Genomic DNA, 15,108 nt, shown 5'->3' with positions numbered 1-15,108 from the left:
TAGGAGGTTAATAAACTTTGTCACCAAGATGAGACATTGTGGCAAAAGCCAAGGAGGACCCTAAGATTTATTAGTGTCTTTACACACAACTCTAAATAAAAGGAACTTGTTCTTAATGACAAAGCTGACTTAAGTATTCAAAAGTTTTTAATGGATTTGATAATGCCAGAAAAGATAAACTGCCTACAGTTCAAAAACCAAGGCACACAATCTAAATTGAAAAGAGGGGGAGAGGAAGAGGGAAAGAAAGAAGAAAACGATAGAGCTAGTTTACCAAACATGAGATAATGGAGTAAAGGGTAAACCCACTTCAGTCTCAAAGAACTATCTATACTCAACATGTTTTGTATTCAAACAGTTACAAAGATAAAATGAGATCAAATGGGCAATATTCTTTAAAAAAAGCTCTATCAGAAATTATCATTTTTAGAAGGGAGGAATATTAGAATAAATCTGGGGCATGTATCTGAGCTAATTTTAAGAGGGCCAGTTTACTGAGGACTCAAGGTATAGTGCATGCTGCTTCTCTCTCCTTTCTTTCAGTTATTTTAATTCTCAGCTCTGTGCTCTCATACTTATTTGAATCACACTATTGTCTGCTCTTTGCCCACCATATCAATTTTAAACGTCTCTCCTTCTTGCCTTCAAAGTCTTGTACGACTTCATCAGGGCTTCCCACTATGTTTTAGATTCTTTTGATGCCTATCTTCACCCCCCTTAACCTCATAATCAATGCTGGCTTTAACATATCCTAGAGTTGTTTCCTACTCCCAAATCTGGACTTTCTTTGATGCCTAGAGTAACGAGGGTGCCAGAAGAGCCTCTTCGTCTTCAAAGCTCCCTTGAGCACCCATTTCTTCCAGAAGGAAATGGAATTTTGGAAAAATAAATCCAAAACAAACATAAAAACCCAAAGCTGAGGTTTTCCTTTACCTGGCTCTCCAAATGTGTAAATCTTATACAACATTTAATGAATAATAAATAATCTGGAAAGTTCCCTAGCAAACTATAGCAATATCATTTTTATTTTAGCTGCTCAAGTTCAGTAATGATGAGTATTTGATTTGGATACAGGACCTAGCAACATAAAGGTTACTTCGGAGAGAGACTGCAGATATACCTTGCTGCTTTAGCCTTCCCTTTGCTGAAGAGGGCTTGTACAGGCTCAGAGCAGGGAAGGTTCATGAAGAAATCAGGACTTCTCATTCACCTGCACTATATTTGCATTAAAATTCTGCTTTCAAACATACACAAAATCTTAAGTAAACTCACTCCAAACCACCCCAAACCATCCAAACTACTGGTCAGAAGGAAAACAGTTATCTTGAAACCTAACCAATGTGTATTTGAAAGTTGACTTTTAGGCCTCTTACAAAATATTTCAGAAACACTGGAGTGGGACACAGCTTTCTGTTATAACCAATTTTTGCCTAGTGTATGCTTTTGTTACAAACCTTTCACCCAACTCCTAGTTACTTCAAGTGAGGAAGCTTGCAGCCTTGTAGAAGAAACCAGCAGTTCACAGGATCAGGTGCTGGTGTGAACTTAGCTCTTGTGAAGGCAAATTATATTTCCCTTCCCCCCCCCCCACTCCAATTACTGACTGCTGTTGAAGAAAATCAAACGAAAAGCTTTTAGGGCCAAACTCTGCCCTGGTACAAGCAGGCACAGTTCCATTGTCTGTGGTGGAATTGGGCCTGCTTACACCACCTTTACATCTGGCCTATAACTGTCTTCCAACTACAGATGGTGCATTTACCAATCAGCTATTTCATGAATGCTACTTAAAACACACACCCACCAGCAAGAATGAAAAAAAATGCAACTGTAAGCAATGCTCAGACAGGCCAGACCTGTCACACAGTTTCAGTAACAAGCAGTCACAGCAATGACCATAAGAGTCTCAGATCATTAAGCAATGTCTCCCTGTGATGTCATGCACTGATGTACAGAGTTGTAATCCTTTCAAAATGGACAGATTTTTCAGTGCGATAAAGTGGATACAGACAAGCTACTGAGCAGGAATGACTAAAGCTTAGGAAAAACGTATTGGCTTGAAAAAAGATGGAAAAGGGGTCCTAGGAACATCACTGGGTAGTAACAGCATGGCTAGAATAGACAAAAGGTTAGTAAACAATGTTCTCTGCACCTTGAAATCTTTAGACACAGATTGGAACAGCCACGATATCATGATGGAACCTGCTGCTGAGATCTATGGACAGCAGCTATAAAACACAAATGGGGTCTTAATCACTGTAGGCTAGTAAGCAAACATTGCCCACTTGTACAAATTAAATACCTTTTCTTTAGACAGAATACTCACATCATATAACTTCCTTAGGTAATTTTAAAAATAAAAAGGTAAAATCTCCCTGTATCCACAGGTAGAAGCAAGCAGAAACAATGGATGTTCCCGTAAATTTTAAATATTACCTCATTGACTATTAATGGTGCTCTCGCTCTTGTAGCAATGCATTAGCCTGCAATGTGCTAGCTAGCCAAAGTTCAGAACTCACCATGTATTAAATAGGACTTCCCTTCATTGCTTGGGAAGGATGAAAGAGAGGCTCAGAGTGTAGAGCAGTGATAATCCACTGGAAAAGCTTCTGCTAAATTTAATGGAACTTGAGCGCTTTCTCTCCCAACAGTGCTTACTCGAAGCAGATGGGTTTGTCAGACTCTGATCACTCACACAGGTGGATGAGCAAAAGCTGTCAGGTTGCTGCAAAAAGATGTGGGCATACAGTAAAATGCTGCGAGAAACATCCCATCTTTCATGTAAAGTCCTAACAAACCAACTTGTTCCCTATTCTACAAGTTTTAAGGAACTTTGTAACAGCGGGGCTAAGGAAATAATTTATGCATAACCCAGTTTAAGCAATCAGAAACTGGTTTAAACCTGTAACAGAACAGAAGTTCAGTGCACATAAACCGTTTTCAAAATGGCCAAAACTGGGGTAACATAAACCTGGTTGGATATAGGATCAGACTTAACTGGTTTAGGTCAAACTGGTTTATAGAACTTCTGTCCTAGATCCTTTCCCAGTTCAAGTTAAATCACAGTCCCCTGGCATCCCAGGATGCTTTGCAGCCCTGCGCTATGCTTTTTGATCCAGCAGAGCAGGGATGCCCTGCCCCTCTGCTCCATACCCTGCTTCCTTCCTGTGTCCATCAGCCCACAGGCAGGAAGGAGCAGGAAGGGAAACAGATGCTGAGACCCCGCTAGTCAGGGTCTGCACAGCACACGGGGGAGGAAAAGTCCCTGGGGTCCCCTAGCCAGGGGGCACAGCCCTGGGGATCCAGGGGAATTCCCCCTGTCCCCTTTCCCAGCTGCTGATTGCTTCAGTTGCTGCCACAGGAGGGAGAGAATTGTCGTCCTCCAGGCTGGGTGCCTGCCCCTGCAGCCCAGCACAGGGGCACCAGGAAGCCCCCACCTTGGGGGCTTCCCTCCCACCCCCAGCCCAGGTTTCCCCAGCCTGGGGCAACCCGAAGGAGCTGAAAGTAATTCTTCCCCTCCCTGACCCCACAGTCACTTGCCTTAGTCACTACTGTCCCCGGGGCAGCCTCAGGGAGCAGATGAAATTCTCCTGCCCCTCTGCAGCCAGTTTTGCCTCAGCTACTGCCATTCTGAGGCAAAACCAGTTGTGGGGGAGCAAAACAATTTCCCTTTGCTCCCTGAGGCTGCCCCAAGCTATCTGTGAGACTCAAAGAGCTGAGGGAAGCAACTGTGGGGTTAGGGAAAGGGAAGATTTCCCCTTAGCTTCTTGGGGCTGCCCCGGGCTGGGGTGGGAGGAAGCCCCCCAGGGTGGGGTTCCCTGGTGTCCCCCTGATGGGCTGCATGGGTAGGCACCCAGCCTGGAGGACTTCTTCTCCCGCCCTCCCATGGCAGTGGCTGAATCAATCAGCAGCTGGGAAGGGAGTGGGGGGTGGGGAGGATTCCCCTCAGCTCCCCAGAGCTACCTGGGCTGGGGAACCCAGGCTGGGGGAAGCCCCCTGAGGGGAGGCTCCCCCAAGGTGGGCCAGCACCTGGACAGGGGGTTCTCCAGCCCCCTGTGCGGGGACAGCAGGGTGCTGGGGGCATGTACTGGGGAGCCAATCAGAGATGGCCCCACTTGGCTTGGCTGGCAATAGCCAGCAGGCTGGGAGAACTGCTCTAGCACCCTGTGCCTACGGGCCTGGGTGAGTGCAGGCCTCCCCTTGCCTTTCCCAATTGAAAACCTGAACTTCAATTCAGTTGATTATTGGTTCAACCTGCACAACTTAGAGGAAGCTGAGTAGATTGAATCAATTCTGCTTCATGGTTTTTGACTGTCTGTACTTAACTCAAATGGTTAATGGTTAATAACTGATTAGTAAGCAAGGCAGTTAGTATCTCTCATGCCAGCAACTTAGTGAAGCATATGGCTGCCTCCTTCTAATCTAGCTTTCCTTCTATTTGACTTTAGACTAACATGGCTAACTACATCTTCCAATAACTTCTTCAGTATGCACATTTTTCTGTAGTGTGGACTCTCCAAATCAGTTTGCAACCAGCTGTATTTTACATTACACTATATATAGCAGGTCATTCAGAATGCAATACTCCATATATTGCAGGTGCTCCTTTGTGCGAGTCTCTTGCATATTGTGTCCCCGCCTGAGGTTCTATAAAATGTATGTGCATTTTCTCAAAATGCACCAGTGCAAACAGAGATAGCACATATGTAGATATGTAAATATAGCTAACATGAGACTGAGTTGTATGAAAGCATTGCTGCACGGTCACAACTCAAATGTATTTATTGTCACATGGTCAGATGACTGTCTCTCAAAACTAGCTGAAAGCTCCACAGCCACATATGTAAGATAGACAGGAACTTAGAAAAGTAGATTTTTTTTTACTGCTCCTATTTTCCTAAAGCTCCAAAGAATTTATGAGGAATGGGGGCTGGGGGGAGGGTGTTAAATAAGAAAATGTATCAATTACTAAACTGCAAATAAAAATAGTTCTTCTGCACAAGCTTCATTAAGTTTTATCAGCTAGTATCTTGGGGTTTTACACTCAAACCACAGGTCATAAATTCACAGTAAATCTCACATATGTTCACCAAACACCTGAATTCAATTTCTCTTCCAGTTGTAAGAAACTGAATGTGTTGCTCAAATTAATTATGCATGCAAAGTTAGAAACTAACAAGGACAGCTTCTTGCGTGCTGAAGGGTGAATCCTTTCTGAATTTCCCTTTTACATATCTCTTTCAATCTTAGCTTATTTCTACCCTAGATGAGGTTATAAAACCCCTCTCTCTGCCATTTCATATTTGCAAAAAGAATACAGAGAAAGATATCTTCTTTAAAGTCTGGATTCTTTTTTTTAATACAGCTAGAACTCAAGGATCAGCTTAATATGACAAGTATGATCTCACATTTTACCTGGGTGTCACATACAATGGCATGTTAGTTTCCAGCAAAACAGGGCTTTAAAACCTAAGGGTGTGGGTGTGTGCATGTGTGAGAGAGCGCAATCAGCTACTTAAGAAGTTTTATGTCATTTCCAGTTCACTTTCATAGTGTTAGTCACCATCTCTAATATGAAAAATATTATGAGAAAACATTATGCAAATCCCAATGGGACCTCACTTCCTTCATCTGATAAAAATTCATTTCCAGATTTTGACACTGTGATTTGTTGTCCATTTCACACCAATTTCAATGTAGTAAATGGTAACAAATTAAAAACATACAGCTCTATTCTCCAGGTTAAAAAGGTGGTCTTAAAAGCTGTTAATACTGCACTCACTTTTGATGCAATAGCTCTAGTCCTCTGGGTAATTTATGGCAGCTAGGGAGGGTCACTCCATGACAACAGATGCTTCCAACTCTCAAGACTAGATTTCACTTCACTTTCCTATGTGGTCATTTTGCAGCAGGGCCAGCATTTTACAACCAGTGAAATCTGAGGAATGTACCCAAGACCCCTTTTATTGCTACCATCACTCTTCCTTATTAGGTTCTCAGAGCTCACATGAGAAAGGCAGAAATTTAGTTCTACTTTTCAGGGGAATTCTTCCACTAAAACGATGAACAAATATTTTAAGGGCCTTACAATATACATCTGAAAATAGATACTCCACTCCCAGCTCTTTGGAAGTTTAAGCCCTTACTTTAGAGCTATCCATTTTTTCACAAAGAACCCAAGCTAATTTCAAAGAACAAACTACTGATAAATTTGTTGTAGTCATGGCCATGAAGCATTTTGTTCTTCTGATAAAATAAAACAAGTAAATGTATATATTTGCATTGTGAAAGAAAATGTAGCACATCTGAACCAGTTTAATTGCTTATCAAAAGTAAGAGACAGATACACCCAGAGCAAGATTTAGAAAATGAAAACTAAAAGAAAAATATGGGTTATGTGTGGATGGGACAGAGGAAAGTTTAGTCTTCTTGACCCCAAGTAAAGCATAAGTGTATATGTTAGAGTACAGGTCAGAGGCTGCCTGTTATCTTGAAAATATTTTCCTGCATCAACTTAGAAGGCAATACACTCCTGATAATAGCTCTAGCCCTTCCAAGATGTACACAGGTAAGTGCACACACATGATTAATCCTCACAAGATGTTGTATCGAAAGCCTTGTGTCCACCAGAAGTGTTTTGCTGCTTTAATTAGACCAACAAAATTAACTGACAACTTCCTTCTAGTGGAAATGCAAGCACTACTGTGCTCGTCTACTGAACCACTAGTTCACCTGCATCCACACTATTGTTTATACTAATATGACTACAGCAGTATAATGTCAGCTAGCAGTGATTATGTATGCCGGACATTATCCTTGACTTTGAGAGACTGCTGCCACCGAGATTATCTATCTATCTATATAAAAATATAAAATCACACTGCTAGCTGACATAGCTGTATCAGAATAATTTTTAAGTGCAAAACTGGCCTAAGCTTTTTCAGGATTGGATCTTAGGTATATAAAAAGAAACAATGTTCCCAGAACAAATGATTTTGATTACACATTTGATTTTAAACTCACTAGCAAATTTCAACAAGAAATTTTAGTGCATGCAGAATAATCCTTCTATTTACATAGTAGAACTGAGTCCTTTAGTTCTGTTTCAACCAGCTTATTTTCTTTAAAAAGGTCAAGAGGGGATCTAGGTCATGCTTAATGAATTGGGAGAAATTATATTAGAGATTTGGAAAACATTTTTCAATTGTTTGTTTTTTCTCCTAGCCACAGAAATGATCCATAAAAATTCTATCCGGGTCTTGTATGCTGAACCCCCCCCCAGAACTCTCTCTCAACTATCATGCACATTTGCTTTAACAAAAAATGAAATCTTTACTTAAGAAAGAAAAGCAATAAAGTGACAATACCAAGTAATAGGTCATTAGTAAAGTAGTAAAATAGTGAAGAAAAGTAGCAAGGTAAATTTCATTCAAAGACCAGAACCATTCAAAGGGCTGACATATCACAGAGTTTGCATGGTCATAACTGGGTCTCCCAGAGTCCCTACCAATGTATTATTAAATTACAGTATAAATATTGAATTATTTAACATTGGGATTATTGCATTTCAAATCCCAAACTAATATTGTCATCAATTTTACCTTCATGCTTGTTCTCTCTCTCTCCATAAGGGTAGATTAATTTCCAAATAGTATAAAGCAAACAGTTTCTTACCAAACAAAACAAAAGAACATTTTAGATCTGGCTCCAGCTCCAGGAGTGGTCTGGGCCAGACCCAATTAAAGGGCACGATTCCATTTGCACTGAAATCCACAGACTTCACTGGGAACAGTTTTAGGCCAATGGCAGAAAGGAATCTTTTACACTCAGCTTCATCCTCAGACCTGAAATTCCTAAAGTAAAGAGACAGCGGATCCAAGATTTTGTAGTGGGTCACCTCTAAAAGTTACCCTGGTTTGCAATTTTCACCAATTATCTCATAAGAAGTGTAATACCTACTTGACTTGATCAGAAAGAACTGGAAATCAAAGCTAAGGGTAGTTTCTCGAATTGGTTCCTAAATTAATTTCATGTGGTTGTTGCTACCTTATGAAGCAGGTCTGTAAGATTTATACACTGATTAGCAGAAAATCTAATTAAGATTTTTAATTAAATAAATATTATTTGCATTTGGGGATTTAAAAAAAAAACTTTTTAAAAATAATTTACCAAAATGCAATTATGTCTTGCTAAAACATTTTATGGCTCTGATGTATTTATGAAAATAGGTTGCTATTACCATGTTGTATCCTTAACTGTAACCACATCTGTCTTCCACAACTGAAAACTAAAAACTGTCATTAAAGTTTCTCTAGAGACAATTACCTTCTAATGGAAATCAATTCTGAGATCAGACTGACAAGAACACTTCCACTTTAAATATCCAAAATTTATTGGACTTTTTTTTAAATATATTTGAAAACAGCTTCTGTAACTTCAAAACCCTAAACATCTGTACAGCCTATATGAGAACCAGTGATTTTAACATGTGTAGGAAACTTGGACTAGGAACAATGATAAGCCATTTTTCCCATCCTACATACAGTACTTTCCTTTGCCTTTCTAACAAAACTTGATACTGGCTTCAGCCCCCTGCACGTCTGCTTCCCTCACTGCAAAGATTGCTGTGGGAATGACATTTATCCAGAGCTATCCTAAGTCTTAGTAGCTGAAATTATGCTGGCAGCAAGATGCTTGGTCTGGAGAAAGATATGGGAAATATAGGTTAAGTACAGACAGTCCAAAATCCCAACGCAGAATCAATTCAGTCTTCATAGGTTAGTCTAAGCTGTGCAGATTGAATCAATAAGCAAGTGAACAGACAATCTCTTTTGATTCCAGAAATGCAGTCACATGCCTGCGGTGGTCCACGCCAGAAGCGAGGGGGCACTGGAGCATGTCTCCCTGGAGCAGACAGCTTAGGACAAGGCTAGCCAGGGCAGGAGGGTTTGCAGGGGAGATGCAAATCATCCTGGGATGCTGGGGGACTGCGAGTTAACTTGAATCTGGAGGGGATCTGGGACAGAAGTTCAATAAACTGAATTGACCTAAATCAGTTATATTTTGTACTACATCCATTCAGGTTTATCTCAAACAAGTTTTGGCCATTTTGAAAGTGGGTTACGTGTACTGAACTTCTCTTGTGTTACAGATTTGAACCGGTTTCCGAACACTGGTTCAAATCTGTAAGAAATTATACTTAGAACAGTTTGTGTGTAATTTCTGTCCCTAACTTTAAAGTGTTTATTGAATTCAGAGTCCCTTTCCAAAAGGAGACAGAAAGCCTGAGGTTTCATCATGGTGCCTGGTAGAAATGAGAGTGGCAGCATTAGCAGTTTGATCATTAAGCAGAAAGCTGAAGTAGGAGTCAAGGTCAGTGTCTGCCTGTGACTCTTGGCCAAGTCACTTAACCTCTCTATGCTTCAGTCTGCTTGACTATAAAAGAGACAACGACTTTGAGAACCAGTGTAAATGCTGCGTAAGAGAAAAGGATTCATTTACTTAAATTATTACCCTTTAAGTGGTTCTCTACAGAAATGTATGCTATGTCATATGGTTCTCCTGTACAGGAGACTAAATATAAGACAGCTACATATACTGTAAGCCAAATATAGCAACACAACAGGTATTGTGGTTCTTTTGTTTTGTTCATTTGCTTTTCAACTTTAACATGATAGTACAAATGCCATTACAGTGCAGGAATTTCCCAGTAGCATTTTTTTTTTACTATGACCAGAAAGAAGTAAAACAATTATAAAAATGTTACCAAGTATGTCAGGTACCCTTAATATAATGCTGGCACTAAAAAAAAATATTATAACCTCTCATTGATACAGGTTTTATGTTGTCTTTCTGATAGTCTCTTCCTGATGTTTTATTTTGACATCATAATGGTATCTCCAGGGATTTTGGATGACATTTTATTTTGACATCATGTTAAAAATATATCCACACTCATATCATTCCATTTTGTCATCATAATGTTACTTAAATTGGGTGTGTATGATACTGTTTTATTTTGACATGCCTTGTTAGGAGAATTTTCAACCCATTAAAGAGATTAAGTCAAATAGTAGACCTACTAAAAGAAAGTTTTAAACCTTCCACATAGCATTGTTGTTGTTGCAGTTGCTGTCAAAACCTGCATTTGATAAATATTTCAAAATATAATAGAAGGTTTAGTTGTATGGTACAAATCCTCATTTTATGCTAAGTGTCATAGCATCCATCCCTAAAAGAATGAAAAAGTTTTTTGTTGTACAGTTTGGTAATACGTATTAGAAATTTTAATTCCTTTTCAGAAACTTCAGGCAAGAGGCCCAACATCAAAAACACTGTTGCAAATCAAAACCACCTGTTGTTTTTGCAATGTCTAAACTGCATGCTTCTTGCTTCATTGCACGCTAACCAGAAAGGCTTTTTTGAATAGCATAAATGATGACTTCACATTGCCATATATGCAGATTAGAAATTATTTTTGAAGAATATTAAAAGGATGAATTTCTGATTCATATGTGATACTAAATGAAGAGTAGCACGAGCAGCATAAACAATGGTCTGAAACAGGAGTGACTAAAATTAGGCCTGCCGGGTGGTGGTGGTAGCAGCAGCATTAATTGTTGTAGCTCTTGGAACCATGGTGATTAACACTACCACCACCACTCCTCCTGCCACCAAGTTTCTGGACCACTGAAGAGCCCCACAGGCCAGTCTGCCTGTGGACTGGCTCTGTGCCATTCATCTAGCATGGACTGGCTCCACGCCACTCATCCAGCTCACATGGACAGATAAGTCAGGCACCACTTGTCTAAAACATAACACTGGATCAGGTACCCCCCATTTGTGTAAATATACTTAGATTTACTGAATCCAGTGGAGCTATGCCAGCTTATACTAGCAGAGTTTCTATCATGTTGGAACTAAGAAAAACAAGTTTACATTTTCCACCACTATAAATACAAAATTAAAGAGAGCTATTCTGGCATAGGTGCACCAAAACTAACAGTTTTTACTTGACCCCTCTTTACTTGACTCATTTACAGCATGGCCATTTGGAGCTTCAGCATTCAGCTGCTTCTGTTAAGCAGAGGGATAGATTTTCTGCATGGAGATACTATAAGATAGCTGCTGCTTCTTTTTCTTCCTTTTCCAGTGGGACTGAGAGAGGGGTACAGTGGTGTGATCCCACTCCATTTTGATTCTTGCTCCACCCAGCAGCAGCAGCAGTTGCATTTCTATTCAGGTACTGTTAATGAAGTTAATTGACTCCATGACTCATTATAATCTACATGATTCTTACTAATTGATCTTCACGGACAATAACAACCCTCTCTCCTTTTTTTGATGGTTTGATGTTTCATTAATAAAGCTATCTTTTATTCAGCAGTTTTGCTCTGTTATCTACTCCTGGTCTCTCTTTTCCTATTTCACAGCCCTACAAACTGTTTATGGCTCTTTTCAAAATCCTAGATCCAGTGGAGATTCATTGAGTCCAATCTTTGCCAACAGCCAGTTTCAGCTCTTGGCTGAGCAGCCAAGAGCTGCTGACAATTCAGCTATGCAAGGGTTAAAACTAGCTTTTGCCTGAGCAGGAAAGGGAGAGTGAGTGAAGTATAGTAAGTCGAGGATGACTGTCTTGCATGACTGTCTTATCTGTGGGTCTGAAGATGGCTGAAGAGGCCAATCCAGAGAATTGACAGACTGTTTCAACTAGGCACATGTTTCCATGCATGGTGGGTGGCTCTGGATTCTTGATTCAATCTGTGACATGCTGTTTTTGCTGCTCTTGTTCTTCTCTCTCCTTTTGTCATCAAAAGGTTTCGAAGTACCGAGATCCTTGCATCAGGCTCTTCCTCCATTTGAGGCAGTCCCAGGATACAGTCTCCCATGAACTGATGTCAGTGTTACATTTTTTTCAAGTTAACCTTGAGGACATCCTTGAAGCACTTTCTCTGCCCTCCTTTTGAGTGTATGCCTAGACTGAGCTGGGAGAATAAAGCTTGCTTCGGGAGTCTGGAGTCAAGACATCCAGATGATGTAACCAGCCCAGTGAAGTTGAACCCTTCCAAGATTCATATTTCCAATGTGTACAACCAAATGGATAAAGGATGGACAAAAGAACAGAATGATGTGTTACAGCTTTGGTCTCTATTAATTTTTCTGTTGCCTTGAAATAATCCAGAGGCCAAATCTCCCATCATCACCCTTTCCATGTCCACAGGAGTGGAATGTAATGGTACCCACTTGAGCATACATCCATGGGTTGGGGAAGAGATGAAGGTAACATGCAACACTGTAAGACATCCTTTTCTGTGAGCACAGTTTCTCTTTTGAAATGGAAGTAGAAGGGAACTAAAGATCCTTAATTGCTAAGTTTTTGTCCAAACTAGCAGGCTTTTTCAGCAAAAAGTTCTACCAAAGGAACCAGCTACCACAGCCAAGCCCCTCGAGTGCATGCAGCTCCATTTGGAGCATCTGGCTCCATTTTATCAGCTGTGCTGGCAGGGTTCAGCATGCATCCTAGGGCAGCAAAAGCTGTTGGTGGAGCCACAGCAGCCAGCAGAAAGCACACAAGTGTCTACATGTAAAGCTGTCAGGTACCAATCCTTTTAGTCAGAAAGGCAGTTACTTCACACCAATGATAAAAAATGTATTTTGCCACAGGCTGTTGTGTATGTGGCAACACTCGGTTTTGATGTCAGAACTTGAATTTGTCCCACCAACTATCTAGTAAACCATGTCTAAGTTACAAAATTAAACAACTGTATACATTTTCGTTTTAAGCAATACACACAAATAAAATAAAAGCAACCTTCTTTCATGTTTCTACTTTAGGCTACGAACTTGCTCTGCCCAGTAGCAGTCCCTCCAAAATATGCTGTGAGCCTACAAAATAGGCTCTGCCCATATTACCCCCCTAGAAGCAGTGTAGCAAAGACTGCACAGCCCAAGAATCAACTGGGTGGAACTGACCATAGTTGTACTAATTAGCTCACTCTTAATGCCATGTGGATCTGGCTGCATTGCCTCTGATCTGGGAGGTAATGCACACATGGCTCTGTGGCATACCAGAAGGTGCCACTACCAGGCATGGTAAGTTTGCAGACTAGACAAGGCCACTGTATATCCTTAGTCCCTTGTCAGCTTATCCTAGATAAAACTCTTATTTATCTGGTAACAAGTACATGGCTATACTGTACTGTTCCCCGATGCATAAAGGTAATTCCTCACTTTGCTACTGGCTGTTAAATGCATGTGCAGGGAGAACAATACAACTCAGTAGCTCATGCTATTTATTTTAAATGAACCAAACGGCATGTCTTATATTATAGCTATGGCTCAATTACTACTGCCCAATTCAGGTCACATTTTTCCCAGCTCTATCATTCCTAGCAAATTACTTGCACTAGATGTACAGCAGGTATAAAATAAGCAGAAAACAAAACTTGGGCCATTTTAATTTAAATTCTCATAATGGCAGGTCAAACTTATGTGAACTCTTTGGTGAATTGGCTCTTTTATTAGTACCCAGTTTAATTCAAAATCAGAGTCTTCTACTGAAGATTAATTAAATATTAATCAAAGTCCAGAGCAGTCTAAGCTTCTGTTTCATTAACCTAAATGTGACTCCATCCAGAACCACAATGCTTTTTTTAGTCTTAAAGAAGGCTTTTAGTCTTTTCCCTTCTAGTGCAACTCATACCAAATGCAGACATGCTATTTGCAGTATGTATTTTAAAGGTCATAATTTCTTTTTCTTTCCAATTAAAGCTGCTCTTAATCAGAATTAAGCTTTCAAGAAACAATTAACATACATCAAAACTTTTCTTCATCGATATATTTAAGGGATGTACAGTGTGTACCCTCTATTACCACAAGTGTCATTGAACTAATTATGAAATGTTAAGGTTCATCTACTTGAGTGTAAATTTTGGTCTGAATTGACACTAAAAAGAAACATCAATTTATTAGGAGATAAAACTTGTTCTGCAGTAATGGAACACCTGTGTATATCAATTTATTGCAGCTTAACGTTCTCACACATAAAGCAATTAGAGCCTTCTGACAAACAGACTCTCTAAATGTAATGAGTAGCATATAGCAATATGCAAGCATATGTAAGATGGAGTGTGTTTATTTTGTAGTGCAATATATTCTTAAAAACAAAATTGCAACCCTATATGTGTTCTTATTTAATATAAATATATATATTTACATTCCTGTGAAATTTTCCCATTCTGCTCTGTGAAAATCTCTATATGTTAAGCTTTGTAATTACATACTTCTCCACTAAAAAAAGCCTTCGCTTTTCAATTGATAGGAAGGACACATGCTTTCAGTTATTCTTATATCTCTTTAAAAGCTTCACAGATGATAATGGTTACACTAGAAAATAACAGAACAAATTTAATTTGGGCACTGAATTGGTTAAAACACCCAAGAAGCAAACAGTCTAGTATATAAATCTATATATCATCAGGTACAGGAGTGTAGGCTGTAGCTGTGTTGGTCTAAGGACATAGGAAGGCAAGGTTTTTTGGGTGAATCTGATATCTTTCATTAGACCAAGTTAAATAGTTGTAAAAAAGTTTTTGGCAAGCATTTGGGTTTAAAAACACTTCGTCAGGCTGAGGAAGTCCCTGCAGTTGGTGTGTGCTCTTCCTGGATTGAATGAAGAGTAAAGAAGCCAGAGGCTGGGCTGGTCTGCCTGTGAGACACGCAGCCAGGGAAGATATAAATTGAGGAGTCAGTAGGTGAGAGACAGGTGGCGGGGGGAAGAGAAGGGGGATGAGTGTAGCAGTTGAATAGTGGAGAGGTACCTGGGGAGTCAGATGTCAGGCAAGGATTAGAACTGAGAGGCTGGAGAGAGAGTGGTTTTCTTGTGAGAAATATGCCCCCCCCCACAGGTAATTGGGTATTCCTATCTTTGATAGATTTACAATGTGTAGTCATTCTGGTGTGCAGCTGTTGTTTGGTCTCTCCTACATATTTTCCATCAGGGCGTTTGGTGTGTTGGATGAGATATATTACATTTCTGAAGGTGCAGCTGTAAGATCCGGGAATGCTGATGGCTCTGTTGTGGGGTGTAGTAATTGTGGGGGTGGTGGAGAT

The 15,108-nt window shown here is 40.1% G+C and overlaps 1 protein-coding gene across 1 annotated transcript in view; it reads right to left on the bottom strand.

The window, feature by feature from the left end:
* The window catches only part of PARD3 (par-3 family cell polarity regulator), an 844,345-nt gene that overhangs the window by 26,449 nt on the left and 802,788 nt on the right, over nucleotides 1-15,108 (bottom strand). The gene's annotated exons all lie outside the window — the stretch shown is intronic.

The sequence above is a fragment of the Gavialis gangeticus genome, unplaced genomic scaffold (genome assembly GCF_001723915.1).
Source record: "Gavialis gangeticus isolate Ggan-Ray unplaced genomic scaffold, GavGan_comp1, whole genome shotgun sequence".
Classification (NCBI taxonomy): Eukaryota; Metazoa; Chordata; order Crocodylia; family Gavialidae; genus Gavialis; species Gavialis gangeticus.
Note: the sequence above shows the minus strand (reverse complement) of the source record. Positions and strands in the feature narration are given on the sequence as shown.